Raw genomic sequence first — 14375 nt, forward strand, 5'->3', positions numbered from 1 at the left:
ATGGTTTTGACTTCCTGTGGTATAAGCATGGCTGGGTTAGATTTACTTTTTGATCAAGGTTTTCGTATAGATGGAAGGCGCTCGCATGAATTGCGAAAAATTCAATGTAAACTTGGAGTTTTTAGCCAGGCTGATGGTTCTGCATACGTAGAACAGGGGAATACAAATGTGTTAGCAGCAGTTTACGGGCCACACGAGGTGCGTTTAACAGTTTAATATTCAAATGTCAATATTGACAGTGTATTTACTCAAGCACTGAACATTTATGATACATTTTTCTTATTATTTAACCAATTAAATTGAAAAAGATGAAATCCTATAAACATGAGAAGAAATTATATTTTGAAAAAACCTGCCTTAAAAAATCCCAATATTATTATAGTTACTGTAATATACATGTACAGTACCGATCAAACCCAACCTTACACCAGAGTAACCCCCAACTAAACCCTGGGTTTACTTTTGGGGTTTACTCTGGTTCAGCTTTTCGAAATTTTGTGTCCATTCGGGGTTTACTTTGGGTTTACTCAGGAATTGCTTTTGGGGTCAACTGTACGCACTTAAGTGTGAAGCAGACCCGTCTTTTATCTTACCATCTTACTGCCTGCAATTCTTGCCCCTTGTATAGTCTGAATAAACATAGAGCCTTTGCTTTCAGGGGTATACTTCTGATAGGGGTTTACCAGTGTTTGAAATAACCATCCGCCCAACCGCCCGAGACTCACATCTTTTGGCACGGACGAACAGATTTGTTTTACGAGCGCCCGACTGGACGTGGATATTTTTTTTAACCAAGTTTATATACATATAATAACGGAATAGGAGTTTTGAGAATCTTTAACTGATTCTTGTCACACTATCGCTTTTCTTGAATCTTCATTTAAAAAGTCAATACAAGCATTTAATGCACGTAGACAATACTTGACATGTGAGCATGGCGATGTAAAATCCCCAGTCATGCTACAGAATAATGCAGGATACATGTAATCTCAGCAAGATTTGTCGAGACTGAAAATATTTGACGTATGTCTCTTTCGATCTCAGACCAGTGCGACACTTATGAATTCAGTACAATTTGCTCAAACTTCGGCCGTTTGTTACAACAGAAGTACGCCGAATTAAATCAACTTTTTTACTTTGAACATCCTTTTAATTCCCTATCAACAGAAAATGTTAGTTTCCTACTGTTAAATGATTTATAAATACCACAAAATATGAACTTGTTAATATTTAATTTATTTCAACAATCAGGGATTCGGAAGAGACGTCTGTAAAAAAATTTCAGTCTTGACGAATCTCGCAGAGATTAGTGGACGATAACTTTACAACCAAAAACAATCTTTGTATTTGTCATTGCTACCTTACTACAAGTAGTTTTTGCTTAAAGGTAAAAAAAAATTAAATGAATAAAAAAAAATTTGCTTACTTCTTTTTTGTTTACTAAAAATCTCCTTTAAGAATTATTATTTATTTCGTCTCGTTGAAAACAGTTAGTCTTACAAGATGTCGTTTTCCTCGTCACGTACATACATAGTGTGCTGTACATACATTAGTGTGTTGTACCTACACAAGTGTGCTTAATACAAGAGGGCGTGCGCTTATTACAAGAGGACACTTTTGTTTATTGTTATAAATTGCCCTTTAACGATATAGATTGTGATGATAATTGCGTAAATCAAGGGAAGGATATTCTCGAAATACATGAAGTCCTTAAATTTCATAAGTGTTTATCAGGATTATATTGCAAGTCTCCTTAATACCAAAGATGGCAAATGCCGTATTCCTTTAAATTTGTTATGGGCAGACCTTTTATATAACATACCAAAATTAATACTGCGAAAATAGAGTTTAAGGAGTTGTAAACACATAATTACTCAACTTGATTTCATGCATGTAATTGTAACGTACCAGCTGTCCCAAAATTACTGAGACAGAACACAAACTGCAATTTCCTTCATACACCTATGGTGTGTTACTTGACACTTTGTCAAACAATACCCTAAAGACTGAAACCGTGTAATATTTAATCTTTTAAATAAAGCAAAAATAAGTGAAAATATGCGGTACATGGAGTGACGGCAACTTTCGTTCTTTTCGTCGTTGTTACACCTTTTTATGCTAAAATCAATAGTCAACACTTGTGACTTTTCTACACTCTATACAACTGTTTCCAACAATCATTTAAAGTCCCGGCTTTTTGATATCATTGATAGCTGGGTTTTTTTATATAAAAATGGATCTTGTAAATTTACTCTCCTGAGAATGTCATTGCTCATTTGCAAAACTATTTTGTTAAGAGCCATTCGGAGTGCGCACACAAGTCCCCTAAAGACGATATAATAAAAAAAGATGCTAGATTTGTTTCAGATCAACAACATCTATGTAGGTTTTGGAAATCAGATCTTCCAGCAATCTGTTTGAATCCCCATGGGTACTAATTTTGCTCCATTATTAGCAGACCTATTTTTATATTCATATGAAGCAGAGTTTTTTCAAAGACTTGTACATGAAAATAAGAAATCATTTCCGTTGGCCTTCAACTCGACATTTAGGTATATCGACGACGTATTATCAATTAACAATTGATACTTTCCTTCTAACGACGACTTGATATACACCAGCGAGTCATTTGTTTCACATTTAGATGTTTTACTAGAAAAAGACTTAAATGGTAACATAAGAACAAAACTATAATAAACTTGATGACTTCAATTTTTCTATCGTTCATTTTCCTTCCTTATGTAACAATAAACCTTCATCATCTGCATAGGAAAGGGCATGCTCTACGTTGAACAATTTCTTAAGCAAGGCAAGTTAATGACGAACACGTTGATAAAACAAGATTATCAAAAGTCTTGATTGAAGTCATCTCTTTGTAAGTTGTATGGTCGATTCAACGACCTTGTCAACAGATACAATCTTCTGCTAGGTCGAATGCTGACTGAGGTTTTTAAACTTATTGTTAAACCATTAGTTATCACCGCTTTCCAGCTTACGACAAAGAGCACACGCCAGGTGTGACCGGTGTCGTATAATTTAAGGTCCACCCCGTAAAATGGTCCGGCCGGACCTTTAATGTTAACATTTAAGGTCCGGCTTTCCCCTATAAGAAAAGGTCCTACCCGTAGTCATTGTTAAAATTTCTCTTAAAGTAATTGTTCTTTTTGCTCGTGTACTTGTATTTTAAATATGTCTTTGTTTACATAATCCAGTCGGCCATTTGCGTATTACTTTGTGGAATATAAAATATTCATAGCGGATATTTTGACCAATTTTTTAAGAATCTGAAAAAAAGAAAACCAAGAGTATTTTGACAATTATTTGTACACACCATTTAGTCCCTTTGTTTTTAAATCTCTTCCGGTGTATATGTATTAGCAGAGGGTTTCATGACAGGTAAACACGGGTAAAAGAAGCCCTGCAGGCATTCACAGCTACACCCCTTAACTGAGAGAGAAAAAATGTCTCCGCTGTAGTGCTCTACGCAACTAAGATTGGCTTTTTAACTTTTGCTTTGTTTACATTTCAGTAGATCAGAAACTTATGATAGTATACTTAGTCTAATAACTTATACGTCTCTACGTAGATTTATCACAAGTTTAAGATAATTAATAAAAGGTCGCAGACGTGGATTACCGTAACAGAGGGTATACGTTGACAATATAGTGTAAACATGTACGTACTGTGGTACAGTATTCGATCACCTCATTATTCTAAAAGACTTATTCCCTCTTTCTTTAATCAAACGTACAATACTTTTATATGTATATAATGATGCATACATGTAATTAAGCAAGGATTTGGAAACAAGTAAACACTAGTCTTATTATAAGTAATATAAATCCGCCTCCATCGATAATGTTGAAATTCTATATCACAAAGCGCTTTAATGCAGAAATATATTTGTAAACTGCCTAAAAAAAATCCTTGTTGATTTAAGAAAAAAATTGTATCTCCATGGAGTAAAATATTGACGTCCTTATCAAATGGATAGTGTCTAGAGTAGCAATCTTGCATTGGTATAGATTAATAACTCTCTCTCTCTCTCTCTCTCTCTCTCTCTCCTCTCTCTCTCTCTCTCTCTCCATGATGGTGAAGTGCCTAGTTACATATCCTTCGATGCATCAATGGTATCATTGGTATATAAGAAAATACTTAATCAAGTTGACACTTGTATTGACTCTAATTTAATGATGATCTTTTGTTTCAGTGGGTAGGACCCAATAATAAAGTTAAAGAAATGGTCCGCCACGTTGAAATACTGAATGCAGATAATTAATATTCATATGATAAATATTCGTATAAATACTTGTTTTGATTTATCCCTATAATCTTTTAATTTAGGGCTAGGACCTAATGTTATGGCACAGAAAAGGTCCACTTGTTGAAATACCTAATGCAGAAAATTAACAAAATTTCATATTGATACTTGCTTTGATTGACCCCGATGTTCTTTTAATTTAGGGATAGGACCTAGATGTAATATTATGGCTCGTTTAGAAAAGGTCCGCCCCATTGAAATACTGTTTGCAAAAGATTCACAGTATTTTGACCCGATGACCTTTCATTTTAGAGGTAGGACCCAATATTATAGTTCAAGAAAAGGTCCGCCTCGTTAAAAGAACTGCATAGTCATGCATGAATGTAATGAGTTTGTTATAGATTTTTATTGTGATATTTTTCAGTTGAACTGCGAAATGTTGGAGTGGACATGAAACTGACTTCAGTGATGGTTTTATTTTTTAAAATGTACTCAGAGTTGTTACACATTAACTGTAATAATATTTATATAAATAATTTTCATCGTAAAATATTTCAATTAAAGGGCGAGACCAGATACATGTACATTTATATATATACATGCATTGTGTCCTTAAAAATTAGTGTAATGTTAAGTAAAAGAAGTAGTGAATATATTAAAATTGAGTTTTATCCTATGACTTTTAAAAATGTGACAAACGCATGAAATTCGTTGCAAATGATTGTCCGTTTCGTTGAAATAATCTTAAAATATTAAGGTAGGTTTGTCCTTTATGTCTGACGATATCGATTTTCATCTAATGGCAATAAGAAATATGTGGGGAAAATAATGAATGATATTAGTGGAGGTAGCAGGCAGGAATCTAGAGTACCATTTTGCCGGAGTGTGAACATTTGGCTTTTTCACACAAATATTTTCCACGGGTGCACGAGGACAACCCCCCCCCCCCCGTCTGAACCTTTGGTGAAGTTGACTTTTTTTGGATAGAAATTCTTTTAATTAAAGTCATGTACACAACATGTTCAATTTTAAGTATCTAAAAATTAGTGGAAAATAAACGATTAATGTACCCCCCCCCCCCCACCATTGCAAATGAAAATGAAAAGAGCATGTTGTGTACATGACTTTAAAGGAATTTCTACCAAAACAGTGTCAACTACCCCAGGGGTCTAAATTCGGGGGGGGGGGGGTCCTGTCCTCAAGCGCCTGTGTTATTTTTTTTCTAAGAAGAAAATCAGATCCCTTTAATGTTTTTGCCAGAAGGAAAATGCATATACAGCCGAAGGAATAGGGCTTTTTACTAATCTTACATGTATGTTTTTAATTTCTTATAAGCAAATCAATTCCTTTGGATACTCCCCTTCCTTGATTATTATAGTCCTATCCAAATATAAAGTTTCAAATAGAAAGAGGGATTGAAGAACTGAATAATTTATAATAATTGGCATAACTTTCACTTACAACTGTAATAATATGCCCTAGTCACAGGGGCGTCGTATCCCCCCCCCACTCTATCTCTCTTTCTCTATAAATGTATTATTTATATATATGTCATAGAGAGAAGAGCGGATACGATGCCCCTGTGCCCTAGTGCAAATAAAAGTTAGCATTGATATCGCTTGCATGTACCGTTGGAATTGAATTGTAAAGAATATTTGATTTCAAAAAGGGTAACGTTTTTAAGCGTGTATCGTATTGGAAAGATGTGCAAAAAGATGACGTTGGAAATGTCCATTGTTTACCTGATTATTTCAAACAGTCAAACATCTGAAGGTGTGAACCCCTCACACCTGCAGGGTGGTGTGTGTATACAACACCTGGTTCAAGCCATTGTTTAATTAATGACACCAATCAGTTTCATTTCCTGTTTATATAAGATAGACCGGCAAAACTATAGTTAAAATGAGAATCCAGTTTTAAACAGTAACAATTTTTGTGATTTATTTGTGTTCACCAAGCTACATGTATAAGTATTTTCATTAAAACTCTGGATTTGCTGAATATTTACTGACTCACCTCGGGTAGGTACTCCTTTATAAGAATTACAAAATAATACCACTTACTAAGTATTTTGTAACAAATTAGTCGAAATTGAAAAAAATATAAATGAAAAAATATACCCCGGACCTTTAATGTTAGGCGGACCTTTTCTTATACGGGCCGGACCCTTTTAGAGCAAAGGCGGACCCTAAATGTTAACATTAAGGGTCCGCCCGGACCATTTTACGGGGCGGACCTTAATTTATACGACACCGGTCAGCAGAGGATGCTTACTCCTCCATGGCACCTGATCCTGCCTATGATTTTGTAGAGGTCCTTGTTTGCTTTGCCCCTGATTTGTATTTTTCTTTGGATTATAGAGAGTTTGAGCACTGTTCACACCCAGTTTACACGCACGGACACTGCGTTACAACAATTAAGAGCGGTAATGTCCATACTAATGATATGGCGCACCGTAGTTAGCAGAGAAGTTTGTTTATACCTTATGACCCGACGTCGACAGGCTCATTACTGGACTTAATTACACATTTCTCCATGAGCCAAAAATATTTTCACGTTATATAGTATAGATAACGCATGTACTTTAGCAATGTCCTGTAGAATTTCTGTTATGATGAAATTTTACATTTCTCCATAGGCCCAAAACAATTATAAATCATTTACTTTAACAACTTTCTATAGAATTTCCGTTTTAAGCTTGATACTAGTATGAGTGTTACATTCTCATTTCATGAGACATGAAGTCAAGCTTTCAAGATATTTTTTCATGCTTTCTCCATACAAAATAGATGATTTGAATAATTTATCACAATGTAAATGTAAATATAATGTATTTTTACGCAAAAAAGTCCTCGTTCTACTGTGTAAAACCACTCTCGTCACATCCTGGTCGTCTCTTTGAAATGTTATATAAACACACAGAAGCACACTGTACTATGTGACATTTCCTTGTCGGACACTTAATGTGTCAGACTTAAGGTTGTTTTGTGTGCCCTCTTCTTCCTAGACGTAATGATATTTTCCAACTGCTATTTACTTTTTCGTGGAAAAAACACACAATGGTGTCTTTTATTTGTTTTTTATTGTATAAAATAGTACTATATTGTTGTTGATTTGAATTCTAACACATGGCCAGATGTTCATGAGGTCCAGATCCCAGCCCAGCTGGAAAATTTAAACCTTTAAAGTTAAAGAAGTAAAGTTATCAAAAGTGGGCATAGGACCCGCTCCTTGCAGGAAAAAGTTTGCATTACAATGTAAAAGATGCAGATCAGATAGCCATTGTGTCCATATTGCTGATTCATTAATCAATGAACTGTACTGCTGTAGACACTGTCATTAAAATCCACAAAGTGACTGTACGCATTCTCGTCCATTTCCTTAGATCTTCTATCTTTTTCATGCAATACATTATATATTTCATCGTGGGATTTGTGTCGTCCAGATTGATTTGAGTGTGTAACTTTCGCAGCATTGTATCCCTTTTTATTTGATTCAAGAATAAAATAATTGTCAGAAGGTGCTTCATCCATCTTTGGTAGATTTCTGTGCTGAGTCAAGGACTCCATTAGAATGGCCGATTCCTCTACAGTTGAGTATTCCGCAACTTCCTCCTACAGATTTATACATTTTAAAATTCAACAATATATACTGTAACTATTGAGAAACAAGTTGTTTTGGATATTGACATAAACTTTGAAATGTGAACAGTCACAAATTTTTTTTTTAAAAAGGTGTGCGTCATTCTTCATTGAAAGGGTCATATTGTCATTATTGAATTTAAATAATTTCGATTTTGTTTTTGTCTAAAGCATGCAGTAAAACTGAGCCTGTTAAAAAAAAATTTTAAAAACCACAACATACACTGTATATTTTATTTTCTGCGAAGTTTTCAGGATTGGATCGCTTTTGAATAACTTTTGATCGTCTAAATAAAAAAAAGATGGTTTATTTTAGAGCAGTGATCTTGTTTAGTTTAGCATCTGGATTCGAACGTAGCAAAAACAGCGTTAAATACTGCATATATACATATAGCTTTGAAATAAACTAAGATGAAAGACATTCTATAAACAGCAGAAAATACGACGTAAATAGGTAAAAACGATATCAGATATCATGTATAATAAAAAACGAAAAATGAACTATTGTAAAAAAAAAAAAATTAGTGATATTCTAACACCTACCTTTTATAACAAATTATCAGTATAGAACCAAAGATGGCGATATTTTCCAATAAGTGCCGCTACCAACACACTTATTGTTATTGTTTCCGTCAAGTTTGAAACTGAATCTAATGGATCTAATAAAGATGGCCCAGTTTCATTAAAATTTTCTTCAGTTGAAACTGTAGAAACATGTAGGCTCGAATTGTCTGTAACGGTAATATTGTCCATCAGAGCACTTGTTGTCGATTCAGAGTCAATTGTTGTCTCCCCTACACAAAATTATAGCAATTCATTAACTGTTAAATTAATAGGTTACAAAAAAACCTTCAAATTCGAACCGATTTGATTTGCTTTTGACCACTCGTTCAAGGCATATAATTCAGGTGACCAATGCTATACAACACCAGTGCTGTAAAAAGGCTACTTAGACTAAAGGTCTTGATCAATTAGGGTCGGGGATGATCAAATTCAATTAAGCCCAAATGAATTTATAGATTTGAACTTGCCCAACCGTACTTGATCACATCTTTATTCTCAAATAACGATTCCTTAATTCTTAAATCATTAACAAAAGCATATAAAGTAACCAGCAAAATCTTTGTGATGATTTGCAGCTTTTCGAAATGCAAACAAGGCCATTAGTCTTATCTGCAGCATAATTTTTGTTAGCATTGGTCGCTTTAATTATTTGCCTTGAACCAGTTTATTTATAAAGTCAGTTCACATTTCGGGTTTTTTTTCCCTTTTACCTTACTTATTAAAGTCTTATTTGCTAAACAGTATCAGTATCATGTTGTTTTATTGTAGACAAACAGACCGAGTACCTTCGTCATTTGATATCAATAAAATGCGGGTTCCCTCACAACAGCGAGATCCGTTTAAAGTTAATGTTTTTCTATCCTCGTAAACTTTGATAAATGGATCAAAAGAAGAATATTCATAATATTTGGTACAGTTGTCAGAGACCTGAATACTTGTATTTTCTTTCTCTATGCCAAACTGTGTCACATTAAACATACTGCATTCTTCACAGCTGTTCCCATGGCTACAAGATTTTTCTATTGTCTTCATGGTTTTTTTCTGAAAATAAGTTAAAAGCATGTACTTCGAATCATTTCTATTTGTCAAATTTGTATGGACACAATTATGTGAATTTATAGTCTTTTGAAAATTTATATGGAAAATATTTGTAATCATTGATAGAAAGACGCTTTATGCAAAAATGTTTTTGTAAAAAAAAAAGCACTTCATGTCACATATTTTAGCTTTTTTCTGCATTCTATTGTTTTGCAAATTTGTATATCATATAATTATGCTATAAATTATATAATTACGCTAGGAAGAGAAATATTACTGTACGTCAATTATTCTGTTAATGAATATATACCAAGAGAAAATTAAACACATTCTGGTCTGTTTTATAAGCAATCAAAGACTTTGTCAGAATCTCTTAATTCTACAAGAAAACATTTTTTTTCAATCTATTCTTTATGCTTTCTATCATTCGTAAATGTTATCAACCATGGATATGTTATGCATCATTTAAACGTAAACAAGAGAGCAAATAATCATTTAACATAGAGGCGTGAGCAAATAAATCATCTTCTTTATATGCATAGATAAAACAGTGTTTTGCCATGGTTCGAGATCTCATTGATATAGGTTAACATGACTAGCCCGCCATGATGATATCTATGTTATGCAAAGAAATAAATAAATTCTTGTTGGAGTGACATTATCAAATTTATTTCGTCTAAATTTATAAATTTTCAATTAATACCATGCATAATTTATTGTCAAACATTAAAGACAAGGCGTGCTTTTTTATTACATATAGAGACGGATTACAAAGTCCTTAAAAAAATTAAGAGGGTCACTTATGTATCTCGAACTATTCTAGTACATTTGCATGTAACAGGATTTCGGAAGGAAGTATGTGTACCTTTAAGAAACATTTCTGACAGGAGTTTTTAATGTGTTCATATACTCATGATAATGATAATACAGGAGAAATGGGGGGAAATTCCTATGGTGATTTAAGCCTTCTGTGATTATCATTCTTTCAGTGAGAGGAAGTCATGAATATATATTTACTACTTGGGAAACTTGGTGTACTGCAAACTGCGTTGTTTTTTTTACCATCAAATTTTTTAATACATGTGTCGGTATTCCAGAGGATTGTTTAAGAAAAAAAATTTCTTTAAAAAATTTCAATTCGAAGACATCGTAAAACAAAGGAAAGTTCAATGTAAAATTAGAATATAGAATTCCATTCCGGGTGTCTTTGTTTAATACATAACCCACTAAAAGAGTTGCAGAAAGTCGAACTTTGAAATTTTTTATTTCTATGAGATTTTAAAAGAATCAATGCATTGCCCAAATAGCAAGACATATTTGCTATTTTCTGCTTTTATACAAGCCGAATACCTTGATGTCATGAAATTAAAACACGTAATGTTTTACACAATTGATGTAAAGATAGTTCAAAGAATTGCAAAATAAGTGATCAAGGTCAAGATTTTGTAAATTAAAGGTGCCTTACTGTTTATAAAATTCAAGACAAAATTCTGTTCAATAATGCTTCATGCATGTAACAATAGCTTTGTTTGATATGGTTTATCGGGCTTTAAAATATATTTTGGTGAACATTGAAAAATATTGTTTTAAACTTTTGTTTTCAATAAAATATGAATAAAATAAGTATTAAATATAGGAGTTTTGTTCATTTTTAATAATGATAAATACCTAGGATACCCACATACTCTTTTAAAAATTGCTATAATCAACCTATTGAATTCCTCTTTGATTAAAATGACGTCAAATTAGGATCAACCTGTAAAGAAAATTTAAAGTAGTTTACAGATTTTTAAATTCTGAGATATGAATTCTTTGAATGATGCTTTATAACCATGGGCTATATTTTCCAGTTTTTGACAAATGAAACATCTGCCTATAGTCTTTCTAAAACCGAAATATAAAATGTTGTTGACCTCTTCTAAACTGCTATCAAATTACTTTATATAGGATTGTCAATGGAAAGTCGGGAAAATAATAAATTTCTAAATAATTCTTTAATTATGATAAAGTACGGGGAAAAGAATTATCAACTTAAGCATGACGCCGTCATGACGTCGTTATGGTTCAAGTACCAAATAGACATTCTAGAAGCATTTACTAGATCTTGACCTTAAATATAAGTACTGGGATTACTTTTAGCAAAATTTAGTATAGAATGTCAAATTAACTTTCTTTGTATTTTCTACACAATTACTTCAAAGACGCATGGAAGAAGTATGGAAAAAGATTCGTCAAATCGAAAATCAAAGATATCATGTATATACTGTGGGAAAATTGGAGTCTGTTATATACTAGCGGAAAAAAACCTGTGCATTATTTAATAAATGAAAAAAAACATATGAAAATTACAATGAACAAATTTCATTTTTTGAATACTGTTAACACATGTATTCGTAACAACATCTCCTAACACATTAATGTCAACGTCGGATAACGTCAATTTCAGCACACTCGAAAGTCACTGTTATTTGAAATTAAATTAACAAAATTAATAACGCGTGTAACCACCAACAAGCTTGACAACAACGCCTCATTGATGCCACTAAAGTGTTCAGAAATGCTTGAGGAATTTTGTTCCAGATGTTGGTTAAAGCTTAGCTTAAATCAGCCAATGTAACTGGCTGATTTGGTAAACGGCGTAAACGTCTTTCCCTTTCATCCCAGACGTGCTCGATCGGCGACAAATCGGGGGAAACAGCTGGCCAAGGCAAGAGATCGACATTCTGTTGAACAAACAAGTCCCTAACTACACGTGCAACGTGTGGCCTTGCGTTGTCTTGCTGCAGAGTGATGTGATTTTGATGTCTCTGTATGAAGGGTATCACATGACGCTGAATAATTTCATCTCGATAGCGTACGCCGCTGAGATTTCCATAGACAATTTGTAGAGGGGTCCTTCCACGTGTTGATATTCCACCTCACACCATAACGCTACCTCCACGAAATTGTCGACGTTGCACAATACAAGCGTCCTGGTATTGCTCCTCAAGGCGACGATGCACCCTTCAATGGCCGTCACTGCTATCCAAATAAAAATTTGAATTCATTAGTGAACAGAATATTGGCCCAGTCCTGTATTCTGAATCGCAGATGTCGTGTGCACTACGCTAGTCTGGCAATACGATGACGTTGAAGCAGTACTGGGCGCACCGCTGGACGTCTTGGTCTGATGTTTTGCTCGCGCAGACGTTAACGCACATTTCTTGGACTAATTGGTCGAAGCCCTGGAATGCTACGGGCAGTCAAACTTGCTGTCTGGAAACGATTTCTCAGATACACAAGTCTAATGTGGTTGTCCTGTTGACGTGACGTCACACGAGGTCGCCCAGAGCGCGGTCGATCCTTAGTGTTGCCAGATTGTTGAAAACGTCTTCATAATGACTGGATAGTGTTCCGATGAACTCCAACGTGTCTTGCTACAGTATTTTGTGCCATTCCAGCTTGCAGCATTCCAACAGCACAATTACATTGGTTTTCGTTAAGTCGTTGCATGACATAGGGGTAAATTTTGTTGAAACCAAAGTGATTTCCATAACAAAAAAAGTATAAACAAATCCTTTACAGTTCTTATTCCAAACAGTAACTCGTGCGTACAAATTCTTCAATAAACACAATGTGCTCACTAACCACGAAAAAGTCCGTGCATCCGGACGGTAATCATCCGATATTGTCAAAAACATTACCATTATCGATTGCTTTAATTTTATTAATACAAACAATAGATATAGAAAAAATTATACTAAATTTTATAATGAACAGTTTCTTTTTTCCGCTAGTATATATCGTCATCCCCCATAACTAATAACAAGGATAGAAAATCGTTTGAATATGTCATTAAACGTCTAAAAAAGTATTGATACGTTATGAATCCACACTGAAAGTCTATTCTGCTCTGTAGTGGCATGACGTCATAATTTAGTATTTAAATAAGCTATCTTAGTTTGGAAGGCTAAATAAGTAATACTTGATTTCGTAGAGACAAATTTAATTGTTCGTATAATTTATTTATGCAGCGAGTTATTAATTGCAACTTTTAATGAATCCTTAATTAGCTGATAATAAACATTTTTATGCGTTTATTTTTTTCTTCTGCAATTTATTACAGGTCATGGTGTTCATTGACTGGACTATATTAGGCGACATCGAATACAAAGAGAGGTTTACACCTATACAATAATTTTCAAAAGTTAAAAATATATCATTTACTGTATATGTCTTCCAAGACGTCTATTATCTAATAAAAAAAAGAAAGAGTTTCATTTCGTCAAGAGTTATATAAACATCAAAATATCTAGTCAAATTATGTTAAAACTAAGGTCTTGCTATAAAACTTACTTCTTACAAGCTCTCTCCGGATCTTCCTATTAAAAACTGTGGTTTCTCAATGAGCTGACGGCACAAATGAGTTTTATGATCAGTTTCCTCATACATCCTTAAAATGCGCTGTAAGTATACGACATTTTGTATTTCAGCCAAAAAGAAAAGTATTGTGTGTTTGTACGTTTCAAACAAGTTTGGTGGAAAAAAAATTGACAAGTGAAATAGATGTAATATAAATTTGGTAATGTATGAAACAGTGATTATTCACAGGCACGTACATGTAGCATCGTTTTTGAAACTGGGGGGGGGGGGGGCAGACTCATCCAAAAAATCTTGACAAGCAAAAATGAAAAAAATTCAACTTTTCTAAAATCTTCAAAATCCTAATCCGGGGGGGGGGGGGGGGCGTAGTGTATTACTTCAATTTCACTCCTCATAGCCTTATTTTCATATCAATTTTGTTTTACTACTCCCAAAAAAGTGGGGGGGGGACTCCATGATAGTTCAATTTTTTATATGTAAATTTTAAAAAATTTGTTGCTGCGAGAAAT

The 14375-nt window shown here is 33.8% G+C and overlaps 1 protein-coding gene across 5 annotated transcripts in view; it reads right to left on the minus strand.

Moving 5' to 3' along the window:
* Window positions 1-14026, minus strand: part of LOC128187141 (uncharacterized) — a 52601-nt gene extending 38575 nt beyond the window's left edge. For 2 of the 5 annotated variants that reach the window (XM_052857370.1, XM_052857365.1), the window contains exons 1-2: window positions 13840-14026; window positions 11190-11260 (exon numbers count right to left, since the gene is read on the minus strand). The gene's annotated coding sequence lies outside the window, so the exon portion shown is untranslated. Of the gene's footprint in view, window positions 1-11172; window positions 11627-13839 lie in introns of those variants that run through there. The other 3 variants (XM_052857371.1, XM_052857366.1, XM_052857367.1) reach the window with 2 other exon arrangements.
* Between the last annotated feature and the right edge of the window lie 349 nt (window positions 14027-14375).

The sequence above is a fragment of the Crassostrea angulata genome, chromosome 6 (assembly GCF_025612915.1).
Source record: "Crassostrea angulata isolate pt1a10 chromosome 6, ASM2561291v2, whole genome shotgun sequence".
In the NCBI taxonomy this organism is placed as follows: domain Eukaryota; kingdom Metazoa; phylum Mollusca; class Bivalvia; order Ostreida; family Ostreidae; genus Magallana; species Magallana angulata.